Source organism: Podarcis tiliguerta, assembly GCF_965153285.1.
Source record: "Podarcis tiliguerta genome assembly, chromosome: 5".
Taxonomy (NCBI): Eukaryota; Metazoa; Chordata; class Lepidosauria; order Squamata; family Lacertidae; genus Podarcis; species Podarcis tiliguerta.
The window spans coordinates 2,123,416-2,149,366 of NC_139538.1; the positions used below are offsets into that span (position 1 = coordinate 2,123,416).

The 25,951-nt window shown below is 46.9% G+C and overlaps 1 long non-coding RNA gene across 1 annotated transcript; it reads right to left on the reverse strand.

Annotated features, from left to right (window-relative positions):
- Nucleotides 1–1,738: 1,738 nt before the first annotated feature.
- Nucleotides 1,739–25,625, reverse strand: LOC310678521. Its single transcript, XR_014511809.1, has 3 exons — nt 25,256–25,625; nt 2,303–2,434; nt 1,739–1,871 (listed from the first exon to the last, which is right to left on the reverse strand). It is a non-coding gene; the product is annotated as an uncharacterized lncRNA (long non-coding RNA).
- Between the last annotated feature and the right edge of the window lie 326 nt (nt 25,626–25,951).

Here is a 25,951-nt window from a genome sequence, read left to right on the forward strand (position 1 = left end):
ATAATAATAATAATAATTTATTTATATCCCCCCCCCTCCCCAGCCGAAGCCGGGCTCAGAGCGGCTAACAACAGTAAAATAATACAGCATTCTAAAATCAATTCATTATAAAATCAGTTCAAATCAAATGAATGGCAACCATTGGGCTAGAGTTCTATGAGGATCACCAAAGGAGGGGGTCAGACTGTGCCTTGGCCAAAGGTCTGGTGGAACAGCTCCGTTTTGCAAGCCCTGCGGAAAGATGTCAAGTCCCGCAGGGCCCTAGTCTCTTGGGACAGAGCGTTCCACCAAGCTGGGGCCAGTACTGAAAAGGCCCTGGCTCTAGTTGAGAGCAATCTAACCACCTTGCGACTTGGGACCTCCAAGGTGTTGTCATTTGTGGACTTTACGGTCCTCCGTGGGGCATACCAGGAGAGGCGGTCCCGTAGGTACGTGAGTCCTAGGCCACATAGGGCTTTAAAGGTTAAAACCAACACCTTAAACCTGATCCTATACTTCACTGGGAGCCAGTGCAGCTGGTATAGCACTGGATGAATGTGATCCCATGGCAAGGACCCCGTAAGGAGTCTCGCTGCTGCATTCTGTACCCGCTGGTGTTTTGGGGTCAGTCTCAAGGGCAGCCCCATGTAGAGGAAGTTAGAATAATCCAGTCTGGAGGTGACCATTGCGTAGATCACAGTGGTAGGTCAGGGTGAGAGAGGTAAGGAGTCAACTGCTTAGCTTGGCAGAGATGAAAAAATGCCGCCTTTGTTATAGCTGCAATCTGCGCCTCCATGGAAAGGGAGGTGTCGAAGATTACACCCAAACTCTTAATGGATGGTGCTGGCACTAATTGCGCCCCCGCAAGAGATGGGAGTTGCCCCCCCCCCATCTCATATTGTCCCAACCCAGCCAAAGGACCTCTGTCTTTGAAGGATTTAGCTTCAACCAAAAAGGAGAGGAAAGGAGTCGGAAGGGACCTGAGGGTCATCTAGTCCAACCCACAGCAATGCAGTGGGTGGAAAGGGGAAAGGTCGTTCTCTCCCGCAACCTGAGCAGGACTTTGGGTTTGGGGCAACAAGACAGCTGTCCTTTGGGGAAACGGCAGTCACTCGCACAAACTGAGGTTGGGATTAAAAAAAAGCGGTTGGTCCTCTTGATTAGGACCTGAGTTCAAAAGGACGCGTGCAAGCTTCTGCGATGCACAGAACTCCGCCACGGGGTTGTTCTCGCTTTATTAAGTTTAAGAATCACTTTTTCACCAAGGGAACTGGTCGTGACTTACAACCAAGAAACACATATGTTAAAACCAGCATTTTTGAGAGGCAAGATAAGAACATCCCTCCCATTCAAAGAGGCCACAGATAATTAAAAGCCAAAAAATAATGCATGATCAAGTACAGCTTGCCAAAACCTTTGGCAGGGAGCAAGCATTGCACATCCACACATACGATAATTTTCATGCAACCGCCACTTTGACCCTGGTTTACCTTCTATGATAAACTGGTACTTAAAAAAAACCCAACCTTTCTTTCCACATACGGTATGCCCTGGACTACGGTTTATTTATATCCCACCTTTCGTCCCAGAAGTTCAAGGCAGAGTGTGTGGTTCTTCCTTCACCCTCAAGACACAGACACTCATCTTATTTTCACAACATCCCTGCGAGGCGGGTTAAGATAAGCGTCCGTGACTGGCCCAAGCGTCCCGGGTCCTAGCCCAACACCCTAACCACAGCATCCTGACATTGGCTACTCACCCACATTGGGTCTCTGATCTCCGAATCCTGCATGCGAATACAATCCATGCTGATCTCAATTTTGTTCGCGGGGCCATTTTCTGTTTGCTCCTCCAGGAAATTCAAGTCAATGGGCTGGACCGAGCAGATCGGCCTGCAAAATAGAGGGGTCTGAAAAGTGTTTCACTGGACATCAAAGATGGAAGCCCACACAAGGAGAGTCTGGTTGCTGGATCAGGCCAAAGGCCCATCTCGCCCAGCGTCCTCAAACCAGAAACCGAGATGGCATCGGTAAATCCAGGACTGTCCCTGGAAATTAGGGACATGTGGAAGGTCTACTACTTGGAGACCCAAGGCAGGTGTGCTCCACCACCGAGTTACGAGCCGAGCACCTTCAGTTAAGGTGCTGGCAGTCTGAATAGACACTATTAGGCTAGATGGAGAAATCGACTGGCTGCCTCTGACATTCAGCATATTGAGCAACTGTTGGGTGGGACTCCAAGGCCCTTCCAGTTCAAGAAGTTGAACATAACACACCCCCACACCAGACAATCCCCCATCCGATTCATCCATCTTGCTACTCACTGATGATCGAGGATATCCCAGATTTGCTGGAAAACTTCCGGACGGCCATATTCTCTCGCCTGCGAGCCTTGAGGCATGGTAGAGCGGTAATAACTCTCCGTCCAGGAGAAATGGCCTGGGGTGTCCACAAACCTACACAAAAAGTCCAAATCATATTTTTAAATATATATACATAGATTTTACCACCTTTCCCCTAAAGTGGATGGTGAAAGAAAAGACAATCAGTAAAGTATTTTAAACAATAATGATTGAATTGTAATTTAAAAGTTTTAAAATCTAAGACACAGTGGTAGGATTAAACACATGCAGGCACAAATCTAGCAGTGCAATCTTAAATATATTTGCTCAGAAGTAAGTCCATGACAAACCTAGACAACATCTTTAAAAGCAGAGACATCACCTTGCCAACAAAGGTCCGTCTAGTTAAAGCTATGGTTTTCCCAGTAGTGATGTATGGAAGTGAGAGCTGGACCATCAAGAAGGCTGATTGCCGAAGAATGGATGCTTTTGAATTATGGTGTTGGAGGAGACTCTTGAGAGTCCCATGAACTGCAAGAAGATCAAACGCATCCATTCTTAAGGAAATCAGCCCTGAATGCGCACTGGAAGGACAGATCCTGAAGCTGAGGCTTCAATACTTTGGCACCTCATGAGAAGAGAAGACTCCCTGGAAAAGACCCTGATATTGGGAAAGATGGAGGGCACAAGGAGAAGGGGGTGACAGAGGATGAGATGGTGTTCTCGAAGCTACCAGCATGAGGGAGGCAGTGGAAGACAGAAGCGCCTGGCGTGCTCTGGTCCAGGGAGCCACGAAGAGGCGGACATGACTAAACGACTAAACAACAACAACAATAAAGCTACAATCACACCATGCACTTAGAGCGCGATCATACCACTTTAAGCAGCAATGCCTTCTTCCTTTTCCCTTTTTTGGGGGTATAATTTTTGTTAAACTTTTCTGTTTTACATTTTAGAATATTCATTTAGACAACCTTAAAATATCAATGACTTCCCTTATTCTTCTCTTTCCATTTTGCATAACATAAATCCCTGCATATTTTACATAAACTAAACCATTCAGTATTCCGTCATTGCATCCATCAAAACTTATTTACAATGTTGAATTGATCTTAATGCTGCCAATGTTTTCAAGTGTACACAATTGCCCCCGCCATATATTCAATAAACATTTTCCCAATCTTCTTTAAACGTATGTTCTTCCTGTTCTTTTAGTCTATGAGTTAGGTCTGCAATCTGCGCTTATTCCATCAGTTTTAGTTGCCATTGTTCTTTGGTTCGGACCTCGCTTGTTTTCTATTTGGGGGCAAACAAAACACGGGCCGTGGTAGTGGCATAGATAAATAACCTTTTTTGACACCTGGGGATTTCCATCTGAATTATCCCCAAGGAAAAGGACTCTGGGTTTTGTTTTGTTTTTTGGAAAAGAACTTTTAAACATTTTTTTCAATTTATTACAAATTATTTCCCAATACTCCTTTACCCTTTTACAAGTCCACCACATATCACATGTGGAGCAATGTCTTCTTACAGATTATCCTGGGAACTGTAGTTTGCTAAGGGTGCTGAGAGATGTGAGGAACCTCCCTATTCTCCTCTGAGGGTTGCAGTTTCCACAGTGGTTTAACAACCAGTCCCTCTTTGCAGAGAATGAGAGTAGCTATGGTACTACCAACCTTACTGTATGCTTGTGAAACATGGACCACTTATAAACCCCATCTCCAACTCCTCAAAAGATTCCATCAACGGCATCTCTGAAAATTTCCACACATGACTTGGGAAGACAGGAGAACTAATTCCAGTGTACTGGAAGAAGCAAAGATCACCAGTGTTGAAGTAATGATTCTTCAACATCAACTTCTTTGCACTGGTCTTATTGTGCTGATGCCTGGTTATCATCTTCCAAAGCAAGTACTCTATTTCCAACATAAAAATGGAAAGCGTAATGCTGGTGGTCAACAAAAACGGTTTAAAGACTCAAGGCAAATATAAAAAAATGTAGTATAAACATCAATAATTGGGAAACACTGGCCTGCAAGCGCTCCAGTTGGAGAACAGCCTTGAAGAAAGATGTCACGGGCTTTGAAGACACTCAAACTCAGGACGCAAGGGAGAAATGTGCTAAGAGGAAGGCACGCTTGGCAAACCCTCACCGTGATCAACTTCCACCCAGAAACCTCTGTCCCCACTGTGGAAGGACGTGTGGATCCAGAATTGGCCTCCACAGTCACTTACGGACTCACTTTTAAAACCGTGTTCATGGAAGACAATATTACTCGGCTACAAGGGATCGCCAAAGAAGATAAATGAAATCAATCCATCAGTTTCATTCCCCCCTTGGCCGCTGGCTAGCACTGAAGGCCACACAACTTAAGCGTGCATGCAAGCAAGCAAATGTCATTCTGGGAGATGCACTGAGATCCAATGACCTCTGGCAGGATTGGGGTGCTGGAGCCTGCAGGAAGGCGCTGACCTGTAGATGAACCGAAGAGAGGTTGCAAAGGGGGTGGCTTAAATCACACACGACCCTCCTTATTTCTGCACGGTGCCGGGAGTTGCATGCCCTCCTCTTGTTCTGGGTCCGTTAGCCTATTTGCGAAATTTGAGAGGCTCCTGCAAAACAGGATGCAGCTAAAGGCTGTCGGGGAACTGAGAGAAAAGAGCTGCGCTTCGTTGTTGGGGTGGGAGGTGGTGATTAAACAGGTTTATTAGTAGGAGAGAGAAGCCTGTTGCCTGTGCAGAATGAGCATTGTTTTAACTATGGAAAGGTGGCATACAGATTACCAGGTTGCTCTATAAGACTCACTTTTTCCCTCCTAAAAAGTAAGGGGAAAGGTGTGTGCATCTTATGGAGCGAATGCAGGTTACGCGGCTATCCCAGAAGCCAGAACAGCAAGAGGGATTGCTGCTTTCGCTGCGCAGCGATCCCTCTTGCTGTTCTGGCTTCTGAAATTCAGATTTTTCTTGTTTTCCTCCTCCAGAAACTAGGTGCATCTTGTGGTCTGGTGCGTCTTATAGAGCAAAAACTATGGTAAATGATGATGATGATGATGATGCTCATTTATCAGCTGCCATTGCAGCCGTAGACGGCATTGCAGAGATGCTATGCTGTGAGTATCATGGGAAGAAGGCGCTTGATGGAGTTTGGAGGCAAAGTTGGTTTTCTTTTTTGTTTGTATAATTTTTATTAAATTTTCTGTTTTACTTGTTAAAATATTCATTTAGTAAAGGCCCCTGACCATTACGTCCAGTCATGACCGACTCTGGGGTTGCGGTGCTCATCTCACTTTATTGGCCAAGGGAGCCGGCGTACAGCTTCCGGGTCATGTGGCCAGAATGACCTCCAGCTCTCACTTCCATACATCGCTACTGGGAAAACCATGGCTTTAACTATACAGACCTTTGTTGGCAAGGTGATGTCTCTGCTTTTTAAGATGGGTCTAGGTTTGTCATTTTGACTAAACTGAGGGAGGCAGTGGAAGACAGAAGTGCCTGGTGTGCTCTGGTCCAGGGGGTCACGAAGAGTCGGACATGACTAAACGACTAAACAGCAACAACAAGGTTTTTCATTGCTTTTCTCCCAAGAAGCAGGCGTCTTTGAATTTCGTGGCTACTGTCACCATCTACAGTGATCATGGAGCCCAAGCTTTATTAGTTTATGGGGAAAAACCCAAACTCTCTTTTCTTGGGACTGCATCTTCCTTCTCCTTCCTTTTCCAACTCTTCCCAGACAGATTCCCAGACTGACTGAGGCCACAACCATTACGATAAGTTTAAAGAGCCCTAGCAGCCCTCTCACAGTCATGGCTCTCCCCATTCCTCCCCACCCCAAAGATTCCTGGGAACTGTAGTTGGAGAACCTGATCACCCCCATCATTCTGCCCAGACACTGAGGTCCAGCTCCGAGGGCCTCCTTGCGGTTCCCTTCTTGTGAGAAGTGAAGCTACAAAGAACCAGGCAGAGGGACTTCTCGGTGGTGGTGCCTGCCCTGTGGAACGTCCTCCCACCAGATGTCAAGGAAATAAATAACTATATGACATTTAGAAGACATCTGAAGGCAGACCTGTTCAGGGAAGCTTTTAATGTCTGATGTTTTATTCTGTTTTTAATCTGTTGGGAGCTGCCCAGAGTGCCTGGGGAAACGGTTTGGCAGATGATACTACTAGACTTTGCAGAGATGGCTAGACTGACTGGGAAAATCAGGAATCAGGAGGACCAAAACCTCAGCAGAGAATGGGATAAATACAGATTGTATTTGAAAGAACACTGTAAACACTTGAAGTCTTTGGCAGGCTTTGAACAACTCTTGCGATGTTACAAGGACTTTGGACATTTTGGATGACTATAATTGGGATGAACTACAATATGCAGTTGATTAAGATATTCAAAGGACCCACGGAGGGGAGGAGGGATATTGAATATTTTGTTGGAAGCAGCCCAGAGTGGCTGGGGAAACCCAGCCAGATGGGTGACGTATAAATAATAAATAAATTGTTACTGTTACTGTTGTTACCATGTTGGAGAATGCTGACCTAAGCTATTGGGGAATGCAGATGTGTTCATGGAAAGTCTTGCAAAGAAGGCACCATGAAGCTTGTTCAGGGTTTCTTCTTGCAGGGAGGACCTCTTAGGACCTTTTTCAGGACCTCTTTCAGGACCTCTTAGGACCTCTTTCAGGACCTCTTAGGACCTCTTTCAGGACCTCTTTGGACCTCTTTCAGGACCTCTTAGGACCTCTTTCAGGACCGCTTAGCTACGGAGATTCCAGCTAAATATTGGGAAGAGCTTTTTCCGAGGGCAACAGCCACTCAGCAGTGGAATGCATGACCTCAAAAGGTGGTGGAATCTCCTTACCTGGAGGTTTTTATGCAGAGGTTGGATGGCCATCTGTTAGAAATGCTTTAGCTGAAATTCTTGCATTGCTGGAGGGTGAATTTTTATTTTTAATTTTTATTATTATTATTCCACTTTTTCTCCAGACAGGGACTCAAGGAGGCTTTACAAATAAAGCAGAAGTAGCCAAACCATAGCAGGGGAAAATCACTAGAAAGCAATTAAACACAAATTATTTAGCCAGAGGGAAAGAATTTACTGTCAGAATATAAGATCTAGAATACAGAGTGGGAAGGTCTGGGGAAGTCACAGACCCAGGTTAATGTTAAATAATGCAAGGACACAATGATTGTTTTTAATTTTTTCTTTTATTTTTTTATGTAAACTGTATTTTATATTGTTTGTATGTGCTGTTTTTATTTTCTGTTTTGTACTTGTTTGTTTGTATTGTTTGTTTATTGTTTATTGATTGTTAAAATAAAATATATTATTAAAAAAATAAATAAACACAAATTATTTATTATTTTTATTAATGAATTTGTACACCCCCTTTCATCTGTAGATCTTGGGGCAGTTTGTGATATAAAAATGCAAAATAACAACCCCAAAATAGATAACAAGAAGAAAACACATGAACCAATAAACCCCTCTCCCCTAATACTTATTAAATTAGAATTAAAACTATATATGAACTGCTGTATCTATCACTATGTGAGAACTACTAAAACATACAGTTAAACACATTAAAAAACATTATATAGAGGTGTGCCAAAGGCCTACTCAACGCAACAAGGGGGTAGGAAGTAATTGCAAATGTGTTCCAAATAATAAGCACTGCAGGTACTATTATTATTATTATTATTATTATTATTATTAAACAGCAAACAAACCTTGTCTAAACAGCTGCTTAAAAATATGTAAAATGCCTTGCTTCCTTTTCTATCCCCCCCCCAAAAAACCCCAGATGTAACCATTTATAAACTGACTTCAGTTTTTCCACATGTATAATGGAAATAAACTTACTAAACGGACTTTCCTATTTGCTTGCTGGGGCAATAGATTTACTGCCTTCACGTTTTGTCATCTCTTCCATTGGAGTTTATTTACATATACCGAATTCATTTAAACTGTTTGCAGACTTAGAATTCCCCGTTAGCTTCCTCGCCCAAACTCCGCTCTGGGAGGGGGTCAGAGTGTACAAAATTGGCTCCTTCCTCAAATATTTTATTTTGGGGTGGGGGCAAAGATTCCTCAGCCCCTAGGAGTTGGCTCCTAAGAGTTGAAGCCTTCAGGACCACCCCCCCCCGGGCGAAATGGTTGTAATGATTGTTTATTGCATTTATCTACCTTCCTCATTCACCCCCCGCCACAAGAACCCTATGAGGTAGGTTAGCATAGTTGTCAACTTACAGATTTGAAAATAAGGGATCAGCAGCCAAAATAAGGGATTTTGCTTAGCTTATACAGAAATCCGCCACTGACTGTGTTTTGCAGGGGGTTGGACTAGATGATCCTAAGGGTCTGCAACTCCGACCAAAGGAGAGGGGCAGACAAAACTGATGAACGACGTCGAGATGGCAAAGCTTACAGGCAGAATTAGAAACCAGGAAGAGGACCTCTTTAATAAAGAATGGGGAAAGGTTATAATTAATTTGAAAAGCTATTGTCAAGAGTTACATACATTGGTAGGATTGACAGAAAACTTGTAGTAAAAATTTGAACTATGGATGGACAATTGATTTCTAAAAATAGAGTTAGGAAAGGGATGCAGAGGGAGAAATCACTACATTAAGATGCTGCACTGGCTGGAGGGGATGCTAAGCAGCACGTTGGGGCTGCCGTTGTCCTGGCGCAAGGAGTTCCATCGGCCCTTCCTGGCCAGAGAAAGAGGGAGGGAGAGAGACTCTCGCCCACACCACCCGCGAGCCCGGGATGAGGCGGTTGCGCCGCCGCCGCTGAAGCGCCGCCCTTCTGCGTCCCTCCCCATCCCCTCCTCTTCCTCCTCCCTCAGGCCGCCTCCTCAGCCGCCGCTGCCGCCTTCGGCTCCCCCTGGCAGCGCGGCGGAAGTCTTGCAAGAGAGGGGCTGCCTGCCCACCCGCCGCCACCCGTCTCCTCATCACACGCCCCTGAGGGGGAAAGTGAGAGACGGAGACCCGGCAGCTCGTCCGCGCGCTCTCTCTCACAGCAGAGGACCCCGAGCCGCTGCTTCCCTCCCGAGCCGGGCGAGCATGAAACCTGGGAAATTTAAGGGACATCATCAATCCGGGACAGCAGCGGGACACGGCGCTGGGATAAGGGAGTTTCCTGACAAATAAGGGCCGGTTGACAGCTATGTAGGTTAAGCTGAGAGATGACTGGCCCAAGGCCACCCAGTGAGAGCTTTGAGGTCTGAGTCCCAACAGTCTGTTTTATCGTGTTTTTTAATATTCTGTTGGGAGCTGCCCAGAGTGGCTGGGGGAAAACAGCCAGATGGGTGGGGTATAAATAAATTATTATTATTATTATTATTATTATTATTATTATTATTATTATTCTAACCACTGCACGGCACTGCTCCCAGTTTGAAGCTGGCCTCTTGTTCCATTGATGCTCCAGGGTCAGTAAAGCTGCTTAGGGAGATGGCGGGTGTCCATTCGGCCACGATTGCCAGCCAAGCCCTGGACTCTGTCCCTGTATTTTTAGCCCTTGACAGGGGGTGGGGAATGGGGGGGGGGCGAAGGCACGTCAGAGCTTGAGGGTCTTGGCAGCGCCCAGTGTGCTGGAATTCCCCTCTGCCGCATTCTAACACGCGGGTGATTTGTAGACAGCAGGCAGGCTATGAAATGGAGCACGCAGCTGTGCGAGGGGAGGAGGAGGGAGGGAGAGAGAGGATTTTTCTGGATGGGCCAACCAGTTTCCAGCAAGGCATCCCGTCATCTGGAATTCCCCTAATTCTGCAGGGTCCCATTTATTCCCCACATACCCCTGACTCTGCCTTCCTATCGCCATCCGGGATAACGGAGCCCACCCTCCCATATCTGCCCTGGGAGGAAACAGATTTTAATTTGATTAAGTATTTGCATTCTGCTCTCCCAACGACAAAGGTTGAGCTCCAAGGGACTTGCAATAATGGCATTGGGGGACAACGGCGATGTTTTCCATTTTAATATTTTCTGTTGCTAGAATCCCCAGGAGGGGATAGCGCTCTTGCATTTGAACTCATGGGAATCCCATGGAAGCAAAAGTTTGAAGATTCGAGGCAAGTGACACGAAGGGACTGCTCAGCGTGTCAGACTATGACCTGGGAGATCAGGGTTCGAATCTCTCCACTCAGCCACTGAGTGACCTTGGGGGGGGGCAGTCACTCCCTCTCAGCCTAAACTACCTCAAAGGGTTGTTGTTCTGAGTATTAAATGCAGAGGGAGAGCAGAACCTTGAGCTCTTTGGAAAGAAAGGCAGCATATAAAGGCGGGTTACAACCTTTAAATCACATAATTAAAATCACTTTTAAACAGCTTTCAATCACAGAGATATGGTGGGGCTGGAAAATATGCATTTCAGTTGTCAAAAGAGCTGCGTCTTCAACATCCTTCGAAAGCTGGACAATGCAGGCACCAGGCAAACATCTGTGCAGAGGGAAGCCCACAGCTTAGGGGCCACCTCAGAGCAGGCCCTGCCACTCGGGTGCCGGGGGCGGGGGCGTGTCCTGCAGCCAGGGGCGGGGCGATCCACCCATGGGGTGGGGCAAGTCTCTCCGACGCTTAGAGCCTCTCCACTGCCTCCCCCTCAGCTGGAGGGCAGCTGAGGGAGAGGCAGTAGGCAGACACAAGTTTCACGCTGCCATTTCAGGCAGTGCAAAACCTGCAGGCATTTAAGCCATCATGTCACTCCTAAAAAGTTTCGTGAGCCCATTTAAAAACAAAACAAAACAAAACCTCATTTTGTGACCGCTGAGGTCGAAGGGTCTCCTCCGTTGGATCTCAGCACCTGAGAGGGTCTATAGGAAAGGAGGCAGCCTTTCAGATATTTGGGGCCTGTCACTGAGTGCTTTAAACATCAATCTGACAATAATAATAATAATAATAATAATAATAATAATAATAATAATAGCACACTGGGCGGCTTTCAACCAAATATTAAAATACAGTAATACATCAAGCATTAAAAGCTTCCCTAAACACGGCTGCCTTCAGATGTCTTCTAAAAGTTTGGTAGTTGTTGTTCTCTTTGACATCTGGTGGGAGGGCATTCCACAGGGCGGGCGCCACCACCGAGAAGGCCCTCTGCCTGGTTCCCTGTATCTTGGCTTCTCGCAGCAAGGGAATCGCCAGAAGACCCTTGGCGCTGGACCTCAGTGTCCGGGTAGAACGATGGGGGTGGAGATGCTTCTTCAGATATACTGGACCGAGGCAGCCTTGAATTGGGCTCAAAAAACAAACCAGCAAGCAGTGCAGCGTTTTTCTTCCTTTTGCCCACGTCACTTTTGTTCAGTCTCCAACAATATTTCAAAGCATTCAGCATCATATACCTTTTTTAAAACATTCAAAGCTTCTTCCTGGCTTCCCAACCCTCCTTTCTGGATGTTTGTTCTTTACTTCTTTTTATTAGCCTGTCTTTTTATTATCTAAAGCCTGTTGTTTTTTTCGAGCAAGGGCTCCATGGGGCCTTAGTTGAACCCCAGCCAGTGATCCGGCGGCTGCAGCTTTGGACCGACTGAAGTATCTGAGTCGTCTTTGAGAGCAGCCCCACAGGGAGCGCATCGCAGTAATCTAATCTGGAAGTTACCAGAACTCAGAATACAGTGGCCAAAACAGAGGCCCTGGTTTGAAAGCAGCAAAATCACATGCATGGGAAAATTTGCAGTGGAATCCTGTATAGTTCTACTTGGAAGACAGCCCCATTGAGCTCAGTGGCACTTACTCCCAGGGAAAGGGGTCAGATTCGCAGGCACAGTCTTAGCTTCTAAGGACCCTGGGAAAGGGCTGAAACTTGAGGAATGGAAACATTTTTACAGGGCAGCCCCCAAACCCACAAACCCTGATCGTGATGTTACAGGGACTGTCCCTGGTAAATGGAGAATAGTTTGTGCAGGAGACTATTCTGATATCTGTTTCTGAATGCATTTGTGTGTTTGTCTAGCGGGGGAGAGAAGAGTTGCTGCGGTTTGCATGGGGAATCTGCACCTCGAAGTGTGAACCTTTTTTTTATTTAAAAAATCTATATTTCTTTTAAATGGCGAGTGAATTTTGTGTGCGCCACGCTTTCACTTTGAGGGGATCTCTCTTTCTGACTGTGTTTAAGGCGACTCAATTTGTCAGCAGAGTCTTGGCACCAGAACATGGCATCTGAATTTCAAATATCAAACTTGCAAAATGGTCCCTGGAAATATCCTTGTGCAATACTTTACATTCTTCTGTCTGGTAGTTTGTAATTTTCTCTCTCTCTCTCCCCCCCCCCCCCCCGGTCTGCTTTGCAACATACCCCAAGAAGCGAAGCGCATTTGCCAGGGAGCAATTCTGAAGCACGTATTTGCACTTTGCAACTGCATCTCAAATACCTGGACTCTGATCTGTATTGGAGACAATCTGCTGAGATTCCAATAAACTGATATCCTGCATTGATAATTTGGAGTTCAAGCAAGTGATGGCAGCTGCCCCACACTGCCTGGCAATGGTGGGAGTTGTAGTTCAGCAGCACCTGGAGGTGCCAAGATGCCAAAGGCTAAGACGGGCATTTGGTTTGATTTAGCAGGACATCTTATGCAAGGGGACATGGAACATAACTGACCAGTATTTATTTCTCATCATGCTTCTAAGCCAGCCTTCAACTCAACAAATCCTGGAACAAATATATAGGCGATGAATAAAGTGCTAGTTTCAAAAATTAGGACACAATTAGGACACAGCAGGCACAGATAAAGACTACATAAACAGCTTCCCAAATTCCAAAACATTGGGGACATCCAATCAGTGCCCCCAAAATTCTGAGCAAGCCAGTGGGTGCTAGACTCCCATCCACCTAGTGAAGAGGGTGGCTAAGCCTTTTCCAGCTGAGGGCCCCCTCCCTGCCCCAGCCAACCCTCGCCAGGTGGGGGGCATGTGCCAAAAGTAGAAGGTTCAAAATGGCAAAGTGGGCATGGTAAGAAATGCTGTTTTTAAGGCTGCCTCTCCAAAGTCTTTCCCATCATCTACTCTAAACTATTTTAAACCATTTTTTTTGAAAACAATGATTCACTGTTAAATTTGGTGAATAATAATGGAACCAAGGAGGCGATGGCCAAAAAGAAATTGGAAACTTTATACACACACACACACACACACACACACACGGGGGTGGGACTCTAGCCACTCCTCTAGACCATCTCCAGTTCAGAAAAGAGTATCTCTCTGTGTGCATTTATTTCCTCTCCTTTTGCTTGATCAGAGCAAATTGCAGGCACCTTCCTTGTGGGTCCTTTAAAGATTTTTATTGATACTTTTCGGCGTAAAATATGATAGGAATCAAACTAGTTTACAGAACAAGTATATTTTAAAAATCAAAAGAGAGAAAAGCAAGAGAGCGAAATAACCCATAAGGCTCTTTATCCTATTTATATCATATATATCCTGTAGGGTTGCCATACATCTGGGCGGAAATGGGAAAAATGTCCAGCAGAATCAGGACACACAAAACGTCATGTCGGCAGTGTCGTTTTTGCTGATTTCCCTAAAAAAATAGCTCAGAAACAGCAACTTTTGTGTCCTGGTTTTCACTTTTTGAAATATGGCCACCCTAATGTCCCGTATAGTTAAAGCTATGGTTTTCCCAGTAGTGATGTATGGAAGTGAGAGCTGTGTACATAAAGAAGGCTGATCGCCGAAGAATGGATGCTTTTGAATTCTGGTGCTGGAAGAGACTCTTGAGAGTCCCATGGACTGCAAGAAGATCAAACCGATCCATTTTGAAGGAAATCAGCCCTGAGTGCTCACTGGAAGGACAGATCCTGAAGCTGAGGCTCCAATACTTTGGCCACCTCACGAGAAGAGAAGACTCCCTAGAAAAGACCCTGATGTTGGGAAAGATGGAGGGTGCAAGGAGAAGGGGATGACAGAGGACGAGATGGTGGGACAGTGTTCTCGAAGCTACCAGCATGAGTTTGACCAAACTGCGGGAGGCAATGGAAGACAGGAGTGCCTGGCGTGCTCTGGTCCAGGGGGTCACGAAGAGGCGGATATGACTAAACGACTAAACAACAACAATGTCCTGTCATTTATCCAGATGTAGGGATGGGTCTGTGGCCTGCCTTGCGGGCATGGCGCAATGCCATGATCAAATGCATAATAACCACCTCTTACAGGAGTCACAGACCGGACCTTTTCAATTGGCCAGGGCCAGGCCCAGGAGTCGGGACCTCGCCAAAAAGTGGCGGGAACAAGCTGATCTCGAAACATTTGACAGACCCATCTCCAATGTCTCTATTTCTCCCCCCGTCCCACCTTGTGAGAAATCTTGAGGTCCTGTAGATGGTCAGCCTGGTGAGAGTACAGTGAATGCTCGGGTTGCAAACATGATCTGTGCGGGATGCACGTTCGCTACCCACAGCATGCGCAACCCGCAGTGCCGCGTCTGCGCATGCGCGGGTTGCAATTCGGTGCTTCTGCGCATGCACAAAGTGTGATTTAGTGCTTCTGTGCATTCGAGAGCATCAAAACCCAGAAGTAACCCATTCCAGTACTTCCAGGTTTCGGCGAGGTCATAACCCAAAAACGCACAACCTGAAGCGTCTGTAACCCGAGGTATAAATGTACTAAGGGTTGCAGTGCTTTGGAGAGAGCAGGTGCCGAAGGGTTGCTCTCACAGGTCAGGCAAGGCAGACATTCCCCAGATTCAGGCGCGGTGAGAGAAGCAAGAGTGACAGCCAGCCGAGGTGACATCATTCCCTGGGGGGGGGGGGAAGGAATTAAAGAGGGGACCCCCCATCTCAGAAAGAGAGAGAAAGGCTGTCACAGAAACTGACGCCTCCTGGACAAAATGACACGGAGCTCAAATTTAGAAGGCTAGCCTCAGAGGAGTGGGATTGTGACCACGCACCCCAGGCATGAAATCGAGGAGGCTGTTGAAAACATAATAAAAACAACCCCCGGCAGGAATTGCACCGGTGCTGTGCTTTTATCAGTGTACAAAGCCCTCGGACGCCCAAGACCAAAGGGAGGTAACTAAGGAAGGTCACCTTGCTCCTCTGGGCTCACCAGACCGCTTTGACTCCAAAACCAGCTCCTTCGCAAGTGCCACATAGTTTTTGTTCTGGTCTTGCAAGAAATCAATATTTTAGTTTCACAGGTCCTGCTCTTCGGGCAGATATCTTCATTGTACTGCTTTTGATGCCTGCTAAAAGATTTCTTTCCCTTTAGGCAAGCCTACACAGGCATTTCACCCGTTGCTAGCCAATTATCTGCTTTCCATGATATTATTATTATTATTATTATTATTATTATTCAAATTTATATACCGCCCTGTACCCACAGGTCTCAGGGAGGTTCACAAGACTGAAGATGAATATTATTATTCATCTCCAAAAAAGATTCTGATATCTCCTGATATTAATTAATTTATAGACAAAATAAACCAATAATAAAGAGCATAAAGAAATACCACCAGGGCAGGTTGAAAACAGCCTATGTTTGGACATTATCACAGATCATGTTCAAACTATTACAAAAAGCATCCATTTCCCCATACACCTGTTAGGCTGATTTATATGCATTCTTTTGTAATAAATTAGCTTAATCCCCAATAGTTTGAGCCAATTTCCCCCCATCCATTCAGATATAGTAGGAGATACACTCCAATTTTTAGCCATTATAATCTTAGCAGCAGTTGTAATCTTGAACCCTGTTTCTTGAATTTTGCTGCATCTGAATTTTGCTGGATCTGAATTTTCTGATTTTTCCCTGTGTGGAAGTCTTCCCATCATTTCCAATTGAATCCAAGGTGACCTGGATGAGTTTGACAGGTAGAACCAATGGATTCAAGTTACAAGAAAGGAGATTCCGTCTAAACGTTAGGGGGAACTTTCTGATGGTAAGAGTCGTTCGACTGTAGAGCAAACTCCCTCGGGCGGTGGCAGACTTTCCTTCCTTGGAGGTTTTTAAGCAGAGGTTGGATGATCATCTGCCATCTGTCCTATGCAGCCTAGGACCCACGTACCTACAGGACCACCTCTCCTGGTATGCCCCGCAGAGGTCCACAAATAACAACATTTTGGAGGTCCCGAGCCTCAAGGAGGTTAGATTGGTCTCAACTAGGGCCAGGGCCTTTTCAGTACTGGCCCCGACTTGGTGGAACGCTCTGTCACAAGAGACTAGAGCCCTGCGGGACTTGACATTTTTCCGCAGGGCCTGCAAGACAGAGCTGTTCTGCCTGGCCTTTGGTTTGGACTCAGTCTGACCCTTATGTTTCCCTCCCCATACGGTTTTGATCTATGGGCTACTTTTAAAATGAGGCTGCATTTTAAATTGCATTTTAACCAGTATTTTAAATTGGGGTTTTTTAAAATGTAATTTTACTGGTGTTAGCCACCCTGAGCCTGGCTCTGGTCGGGGAGGGTGGGGTATAAATAAAATTATTATTGTTATTATTATTACTATTATGGATGCTTTACCTGAGATAACAGCAATGCAGGGGGTTGGACTAGATGACCTTTGGGGGTAACTTCCAACTCTACAATTCTACAATTCTATAACAGATGCTCAGGGCCAGCAACGGCACCCTCTGGCTTCTCTTCCTGAGTCCTCAGACATGCTGCTGTGCTGTAACAAGGACTCTTAGCAGCCTGTCTCCAATGTTGAAGTAAGATTCATTTTTTAACCACCTTGTCCTTTGCCTCAGCCATCCAAATATCTCACGCCAGCCCTGTTTCTCTCCATCGGTAATTTGCCACCTTGCTCCAAACTTCTCCATGTGAAGCAGACCTCATCTCTTTACATATAGTCGTACCTTGGAAGTCGAACAGAATCCATTCCAGAAGTCCGTTTGACTTCCAAAACGTTCGACTTCCGAAGTGCAGCTTCTGATTGGCTGCAGGAAGCCCCCGGAGCCAATCAGAAGACCCATCGGACATGCGGCTTCCAAAAGAACGTTCAGAAACCGGAACACTCACTTCTGGGTTTACAATGTTTGGGAGCCAAAACATTTGGGAACTAAGCTGTTTGACTTCCAAGGCACTTGGAGCCATAATTGTGGCGATCCATGGAGAAATCCCTCCTGGCAAATAGAAGGGGAAGAAATGGAGGCAGTGAGAGATTTTACTTTCTTGGGCTCCATGATCACTGCAGATGGTGACAGCAGCCACGAAATTAAAAGACGCCTGCTTCTTGGGAGAAAAGCAATGACAAACCTAGACAGCATCCTAAAAAGCAGAGACATCACCTTGCTGACAAAGGTCCGTATAGTGAAAGCTCTGGTTTTCCCGGTAGTGATGTATGGAAGTGAGAGCTGGACCATAAAGAAGGCTGATGGCCGAAAAATTGATGCTTTTGAATTCTGGTGCTGGAGGAGACTCTTGAGAGTCCCATGGACTGCAAGAAGATCCAACCAATCCATTCTGAAGGAAATCAGCCCTGAGTGCTCACTGGAAGGACAGATCCTGAAGCTGAGGCTCCAAGACTTTGGCCACCTCCATGAGAAGAGAAGACTCCCTGGAAAAGACCCTGATGTTGGGAAAGATGGAGGGCACAAGGAAAAGGGGACGACAGAGGACGAGATGGTTGGACGGTGTTCTGAAGCTACAAGCATGAGTTTGACCAAACTGTGGGAGGCAGTGGAAGACAGAAGGGCCTGGCGTGCTCTGGTCCAGGGGGTCACGAAGAGTCAGACACGACTAAACGACTAAACAACAACAACATGGGGAAATCTGCTGTTGTTGCTTTTTGACAAACAAACAAACAAAAACAAACAAACAAACAAACAGAACCCGACCAAATCCTGCAGAGGCGTACAAAATGGGCACAGCAATTTCACTTTTAAGGAAGGAACCTGTAGGCTGATACAGCAGAAATCTATTTTAGAGTGTTTCCCGCAAGCACAAAGCACATCTGAAGAACCCGGCTATTGAGCCCTTAATTCCCATTCCCAGCTTTCTCCAAGGCAGGGACCACATGAAAGATCAGGAATATTTAGCTTGCCTCCCCCTGTAGGGCTTAGGTGGGGGTGGTTTTTTTGGAGGGGGGGAGAGAAAAGAAGACAGAGCAGTAATGGGGGAATCAGCTCCTGTGTAATCCTTTAAAAGACTCGATCTGGGCTTCTCTCAGACAGGCAGCTTAGGAGCCTATTCTCCTTCCAAATCTCCTTTAGAACATCTAAAGCCCCCTGGATGGCTCAAAGAGGAGGCAGGTGAGATCCCCGCGAGGAAGGAGGGAGGAAGAACAGGGCGAGGCAGCAGAAAGAGGGGGCAATGCTCTTCCCAGTGCCGACCGCTGCAGGCTGCCTGCTGGAGCCTGGGGGATCTGTGTGTTTGATTCATTGCATCCATGCCACACCTTTCCTCCAGGGGGCTCAAGGTGGCGTACATGGCTTCCCTCCCTCCCCATTTTATCATCACAACAATCCTGTGAGGTAGGCGATGCTGAGAGTCAGAGGCCGGCCCAAATTCGCCGGATGAGGGGGGATTCAAACTCTGGTCTTTCCTAAACGGCTTCGGCCCAGTATATCTGAAGGTGCGTATCCAGCCCCATCGTTCTGCCCGGACACTGAGGTCCAGCTCCAAGGGCTTTCTGGTGATTCCCTACCTGCGAGAAGCCAAGTCACAGGGAACAAGGCAGAGGGCCTTCTCGGTGGTGGCGCCCGCCCTGTGGAATGCCCTCCCACCAAATATCAAAGAGAAAAACAACTACCAGACATTTGAAAGATATCTGAAGGCAGCCCTGTTTAGAGAAGCTTTTAATGTTTAACAGACTACTGTATTTTAATATTCTGTGGGAAGCCGCCCAGAGTGGCTGGGGGGACCCAGCCAGATGGGCAGGATATAAATAATAAATTATTATTATTATTATTATTATTATTATTACTACTACTACTACTACTACTACTGCTGCACCACACAGGCTTGTTCACATGTTGCACTGAACATAGGGACAAAGCTGTGTACATACATTGGCTATACATTGATTGATTGACTGACTGACTGACTGATTGATTGGTGTTGACTCTCCTTCAGAAGTTTTGAACCAGAGGTTGGATGACTATCTGTCCTGGATGCCTTCGTTGAGATTCCTGCATTGCAGGGGGTTGGACTAGATGACCACTGGGATCCCTTTCAACTCTATGTTTGTATGATTTTACGGTTGTTTAAGATTCAACCTCTCCAATCTGAAGGAAATCAGCCCTGAGTGCTCACTGGAAGGACAGATCCTGAAGCTGAGGCTCCAAGACTTTGGCCACCTCCTGAGAAGAGAAGACTCCCTGGAAAAGACCCTGATGTTGGGAAAGATGGAGGGCACAAGGAGAAGGGGACGACAGAGGACGAGATGGTGTGACAGTGTTCTCGAAGCTACAAGAAGAAGAAGAGAAGAGTTTGGATTTGATATCCCGCCTTTCACTCCCTTTAAGGAGTCTCAAAGCGGCTAACATTCTCCTTTCCCTTCCTCCCCCACAACAAACACTCTGTGAGGTGAGTGGGGCTGAGAGACTTCAGAGAAGTGTGACTGGCCCAAGGTCACCCAGCAGCTGCAGGTGGAGGAGCGGAGACGCGAACCCGGTTCCCCAGATTACGAGTCCACCGCTCTTAACCACTACACCACACTGACCAAACTGCGGGTGGCAGTGGAAGACAGGAGTGCCTGGCGTGCTCTGGTCCATGGGGTCACGAAGAGGTGGACACGACTAAACTACTAAATAACAACAACAATCCTCAAAGTGGTGTGTTTTTATTGTTTTGTTTTTAAAGAAACCCAAACAATAAGCAGAATTACAAAAAAGAGAGCTATTTTTTAAAAAAACTTTTTTCTTTTTTTTGAAATATCAGTAGTCTGGGTAGGCAAAATATTTTTAGGAAGCACTGAAAAGAGTGCAGCAAAAGTGCCTGATGTCAATAGGCAGGGAGTTCCAAAGTTTAGGTGCAGTTGCACTAAAATATTTATTTCTTACAAATGTGGAAGGGGCATTATGGTGTATCTGTAACTTTGCCAGTTCTGCTGATCAAAGGGGTCGAATAGGCACCGACAGGGATGGCAATTTCACAGGGATGCTGGTCGCAAGTTGTCAAGAGCTATAATATACTAATAGGAAAGTCTTGAACTCAGAGCCTGCTCCCCCTTTCTGTTGCCCTGCGGTCAGGCTCGCTCACTAGAGCCACCTGCTGCCAGCGGTTCTACAGGCCTCTTCGTGCGACCCACTTGGCAACCAGTGTGGTGGGAAGAATTATACAGCCGTTCGTGGCTGAGGGCGGTTTTGTGTTGGGGACTTTTAGCACAGGGTGAAGGCGCTGGGGGCAGGGAGGGATGGAGCAGAAAGTGCAGTGTTTTAGAGGGAACAGGTGCAGCAATTTCAAAACCGCCCTTAATCCGAGCCCCTACACCTCGGATCTCCAGCACTGTCTGGCTGTCATTTCCAAAATGGGAGTGGCTGGTCTGCAAACAACCCTCCCCCTGTCTAATCTCTAGTGGGCCAGGGGGTGTAATTGCATAGCTGGGAGCATTGAGCCTTTGATCGCAATTGCAGAGCCATCGTGGACTCGGCGGTGGTTGCTTTCAGTCTCAGCGGCGGGAAAGATATGTTTCTGGGAATGCACATAATTCCGCCTCCCAGTAACATGTCACAGAAACATAGAATTGTAGCATTGGAAGGGATCCCAGGGGTCATCTAGCCCAACCCGCTGTGATGCAGGAATCTCAACTACCCCCTCTCCATTTCCCATCACTGTCCAAACCCAGAGAGCCCCCTTCAGTCGGGCAGCTGCGCAGCTGAGATTTCCTTACAACCAGAAGCTGGTAAGGCACCGTCTGTTCCCATGGATGATTTCAGAAGGAAAACAGACCTGCCTTCTACTCCCATCTCCTCTCCTCCATGCTAAACCTCTCCTGGGCTGGATTCCACATTCCCCGAGCCTTGCCAGCTGAAGTACCAGAGTTGGTTGCAATTTCACACCGCAAGTTCCCTGCTAGATGGAGCTGGGCCATCTCCTTTTTGCACAGGCCTGCCAAATGGGGCAGCGAAGAGGAACATAGCAAAGAGAGCCGAGCAGATTAAAGAAGACCACCATGCAAGAACAAATCCCATTAAGCTAAAGAAAGAGGGGGCTCACCTACACTTTTTTATATACATCCATTAATTCTCCATTCTCCGTATTTATCTTATCTTATTTATATTGCATTTCTGTTCCACTTTTCTCCCCAAGGAGCTCAAGGCGGCGTACGTGGTTTTCTCCCCGTCCTCATTTAATCCCCCAAACAACAACCCTGTGAGGTAGGTTCGGATGAGAGGCAGTGAGTGGCCCAAGGTCACCCAGAGAGCTTCATGGCGGAGTGGAGGATTTGAACCCCGGTCCGCCAGTCTGATACTCTAACCACTACACCACACTGGCTCTTCTCGAAATCTTCCCACAATTCCCCCCTCTCAGTCCAACATTTTCAGAGCAAAGGAACTCCAAAAGGGAGAAACTGTATGGGGGAAAAACTCAGATTTAGGGAGGGGAAAGTGTGGAAACACAGAGATTTGGAGGGTAATATCATATGGACAACAGAGATTTGGTGCAGGTACCTTGAATCTTCCTATCTACCTTAAGCAGCATGACCACCCTACCCAGTCAAATGCTATATGTCTGTACAGCCCTGTGATATTTGCACCAGTGACAAAAGAGACCCAGGCACAATGAAGTGCCCAAGACTGCAGTCGTAACAACACTGAGAATCACAGAACTGTAGAGTTGGAAAGGACCCCCAAGGGTCATCTAGCCTAACCCCCTGCAATGAAGGAATCACAGTTCAAGAATCCGGGACAGATGACCATCTAACCTCTATTTGAAAACCTCCACTGAAAGGGAGTCCACTATCTAACCTGGCAGCGAGCCCCTCAATAGGACTTATTTCAACGTGGTTAGGATTTCAGCCTCAGTCCATTTCTTAGGTAATGCAAGAGGTCTTGAAAGGAAACCTGACTTTGCCATGGATGGGTGAAATTCCAAAAATCAGCTTTAACATCACATTTCATCTAGCTGGGAAGCTCTGCTCACTAATGCCACATAGGTAAAGGGACCCCTGACCATTAGGTCCAGTCGTAGCCGACTCTGGGGTTGCGGCGCTCATCTCGCTTTATTGGCCAAGGGAGCCAGCGTACAGCTTCCGGATCATGTGGCCAGCATGACTAAGCCGCTTCTGGCGAACCAGAGCAGCGCACGGAAACACTGTTTAACTTCCCGCTGGAGTGGTACCTATTTATCTACTTGCACTTTGACGTGCTTTCGAACTGCTAGGTTGGCAGGAGCAGGGACCGAGCAACCGGAGCTCACTCCGTCACGGGGATTCGAACCGCCGACTTTCTGATCGGCAAGTCCTAGGCTCTGTGGTTTAACCCACAGCGCCACCTGCGTCCCCAATGCCACATACCAAATAGCAAAAAAGAATATACACTGTACATACTCAGAGGCACACTTTCTTTAGTAGTATTAACCCTATAGCGGCGCTCGTCTTGGCTCTGCGTGTTCCCAAACCATTTCCCCCTCCCTATGTCAGACTAAAGCTTTGCAACAAGCGTAGCACAGAACAGCCCACCTCTGAGCATTAGCCGAGTTCTTTTCTTCCTCATGCTTCCCAGCCTCTGCACACATAAGACTGGGTGGAGAATGCCTTCCGGGTCAAAACTAACATTGGAAGCTGCCTTATAGTAAGTCAACTTTGTGTTGTATAAATGGACTGGTAGCAGCTCTCTGAGATTTCAGGCAGGGTTGTCTTCCAGCCGTGCCTTGAGATGCCATCGGAGGCTGAACCTGAGATCTTCTGCATGCAGCGATCAATCACTGAACCACAGTCTCCGAAGATCAGATTTCCAAGCAAATCAGAACCCAATAACTTCTTTTAGAAACTGAGAGCTTGACACAACCAGACATCCATCAGAAATGGCAAGGACCAATATATAAAATCAGAAGCAGGTGGTTTCCTAGGAACTGAGACCTAGTTCAAATCCAGGGCTGGATAATAGGGACTGTGATCCTAGCCACGTGCACTCAAAGCTAAACCCCACAGAATTCAGTGGGGCTTCCTCCCAGGTAAGCGGGATTGGGATTTCAGCCATTATAAGTAGGGTTGCCTCTGAGCACGTGTGAACTGTCTTCCGTCATCCCCAGCTCACCACAACCTGCACATCTGGAAAAGCCATCGAAACCAAAGCCTATGTCTATCCAACTGTCCTCGTGTGATGCGATTAAGCTAAAACACTGAAAGCTGAGCAAGCGATTGTTCAAGCAGTGGGCCATTAACTTCTGCAACCCACAGGCACGAGATGTGGGGGACAGAGGCGACTAGATGGTTTGAAAACAGGATAGCGGGCAAGGTGGAGCGTGCGGGCAAAGGCCATTGGAGCAAAATGGTACCCATGCAACATATCTCCGAATACCAGGTATGTGAAACAAAGAAGAGAAGAAGGATTACTAGCATTTAGCATGCTCTGCTTGTGAACCATCCCTTCTTGGAAACAAAATTCTGCACAGATGATGGGAGGTTGCAGACCTACATTTGGGGGGCCCTGAAGCTTGAACTGTTATGGGGGCTCCTTCACAACCAGCAAAGAGGTCCGGGTAACCACTGTTATCTTCTTTTTTAGGAAGTCCCCCCCCCCCCAAATAGTGATTTCCCTCCCCACATTGTTGTTTTTTTCCATCGCGTCGCCATACACCCAATTTTTCCCCTTACATTTTGCCAATTCAGCAACATCCCTCCCCCCCCCAGCGCCATTTTTACACCCCAAAACCAGGCCATGTCAGGAATTTTCCTACATTTACAACATCTCGAACTTGGGGCTTGTTGAAATATACAACAAAAAAGTTACCTATTTGAGTCATGCGACACAGATTGGTTCTATTAGACCCAAAGTTTTAAAGCCATGCCATGTCCTCCAACATTTCTCTGGTGAAAATAAGGATGTCCTAAGGGAAAGTGGGGCATCCCAGGAGCAAAAATCAGAAACTGGGACGGCTTCTGTAAATCTGGGGCTCTCTCTGGAAAATAGGAATGCTTGGAGGGTCTGCAATGTGGATAAAAGGCACTTTGGGGGTCCCTCTGGGATTAGGGCCCCCAAAGGTTAAGCTCCATTAGTTTCATAGTAGTTTAACCCTGGGGGCTGTTCTGATGCAGCCCAGCAACCCCGAGGCTCTTAGGAACTATCCACAGCATTCAAGCATCTCAGATGTTGGGACCTGCCGCATTCATTCTGATGCACATACATCCCTTTGCATCCAAAGATTGCCCTTTTCTCCCCTGAATGAGATGCTCAGGGTGCTCTCTTTCAGTGTACCCACATTATAGAATCATAGAATTGGAAGGGACCCTGAGGATCATCTAGTCCACCCCCCTACAATGCAGGAATATGCAGATGTCCCATACAGGGATCGAACCTGCAACCTTGGCATTATCAGCACCACACTCTAACCAACTGAGCCATCTTGTCAGGGGATGCACATGGAATTCTGGAACTATTTATTTAGCTAGGAACACACTCAGCTACACTGGCTCGCTGCATCTTCTCTGGGTCTCCTGCGGATGTCAACATACAGATTGACACAGATATAGATATTATTATTTCTTTTACGCTGCTGGCAGGACCCAAGGTCCTTTCTCGTCTTCAGTCACTCTGCGTGACACTTGTCAAGCGATCTGTCCTCCGGGCAGGCTTTTCTGCCTATCCTCCCCTCTTTATTTACTGCCAAAACAGAGGGTTGCCTCCAATGGAACAATAACTAACCGGGCGGCCAAAAATAATAATCAGCCTTGCAGAGCGTGAAGCAAGTGGTATATTTCTTCGGAGACACACAGCACAGACAGGCGTGCAGGGAGCACGGCCCAGCCAGCTGCCACCATCTGATAGCAGAAGAGATAAAAAAAAATTGCACAGCAAATGCAGGCAGAAAAGAAGAAGAAAGGGGAGAAGGAGACTCACCGCTGGAGGTAGGCGTCAGGGCAGCATGGCAAGGTGGGATAGGGGGCCGCTTCAAAAGTCATTTCCTCCCAGGATGTCCTCTCTGGGTGTCAACCAAGCCAAATAAATAAATATCTCTGGGCGTACAATAAGGTCAGCCGGCAAAGCGCGATGGGGTCAAGAGGCATTTGGAGATAGGGTTTTCCGAAGGTTTCTTTTACACTTGCAGAGGGGTGGGGCCGTCCGGGGGGCTGGCCAATGGGATCCGTCCAGTGGCAACCCCCCCCCCTGCCACCAGCCTTGCAAAGTGTCACTCTCCCCAAACCAAGCATCTCTCCTCTCTCTCTGCCAAAGTTTCTCACCCTCCCTCCCTCCCTTCTGCCTGCAGGACACAGAACAGCCACTGGCAGCCCCGAAGACCAGGATTTTGGGAAGTGGTCCAGGGCCATCGCTGAACTTCTGATCTCGACGCTGGTTGGCTGTTTTTCCGCCAGATGACATCAAGGCGTAATCCTGGAAATACGGAGCAACTGCACCTCAAATCAGTCCCCCACAGAGGTAAGGCCTCTTTGCAGCTTTCAGGTTCAGCTGCCTCGGCAGGAAACTCTGAGCTAAACGATCTTTCTTTCTAATACCGGTTTGCAGTTACAGACAGTGGTTTTAAAAGCAAACTTAGGGAAATCCCTCTAGGTGGTTTCTCTCTCTCTCTCTCTCTCT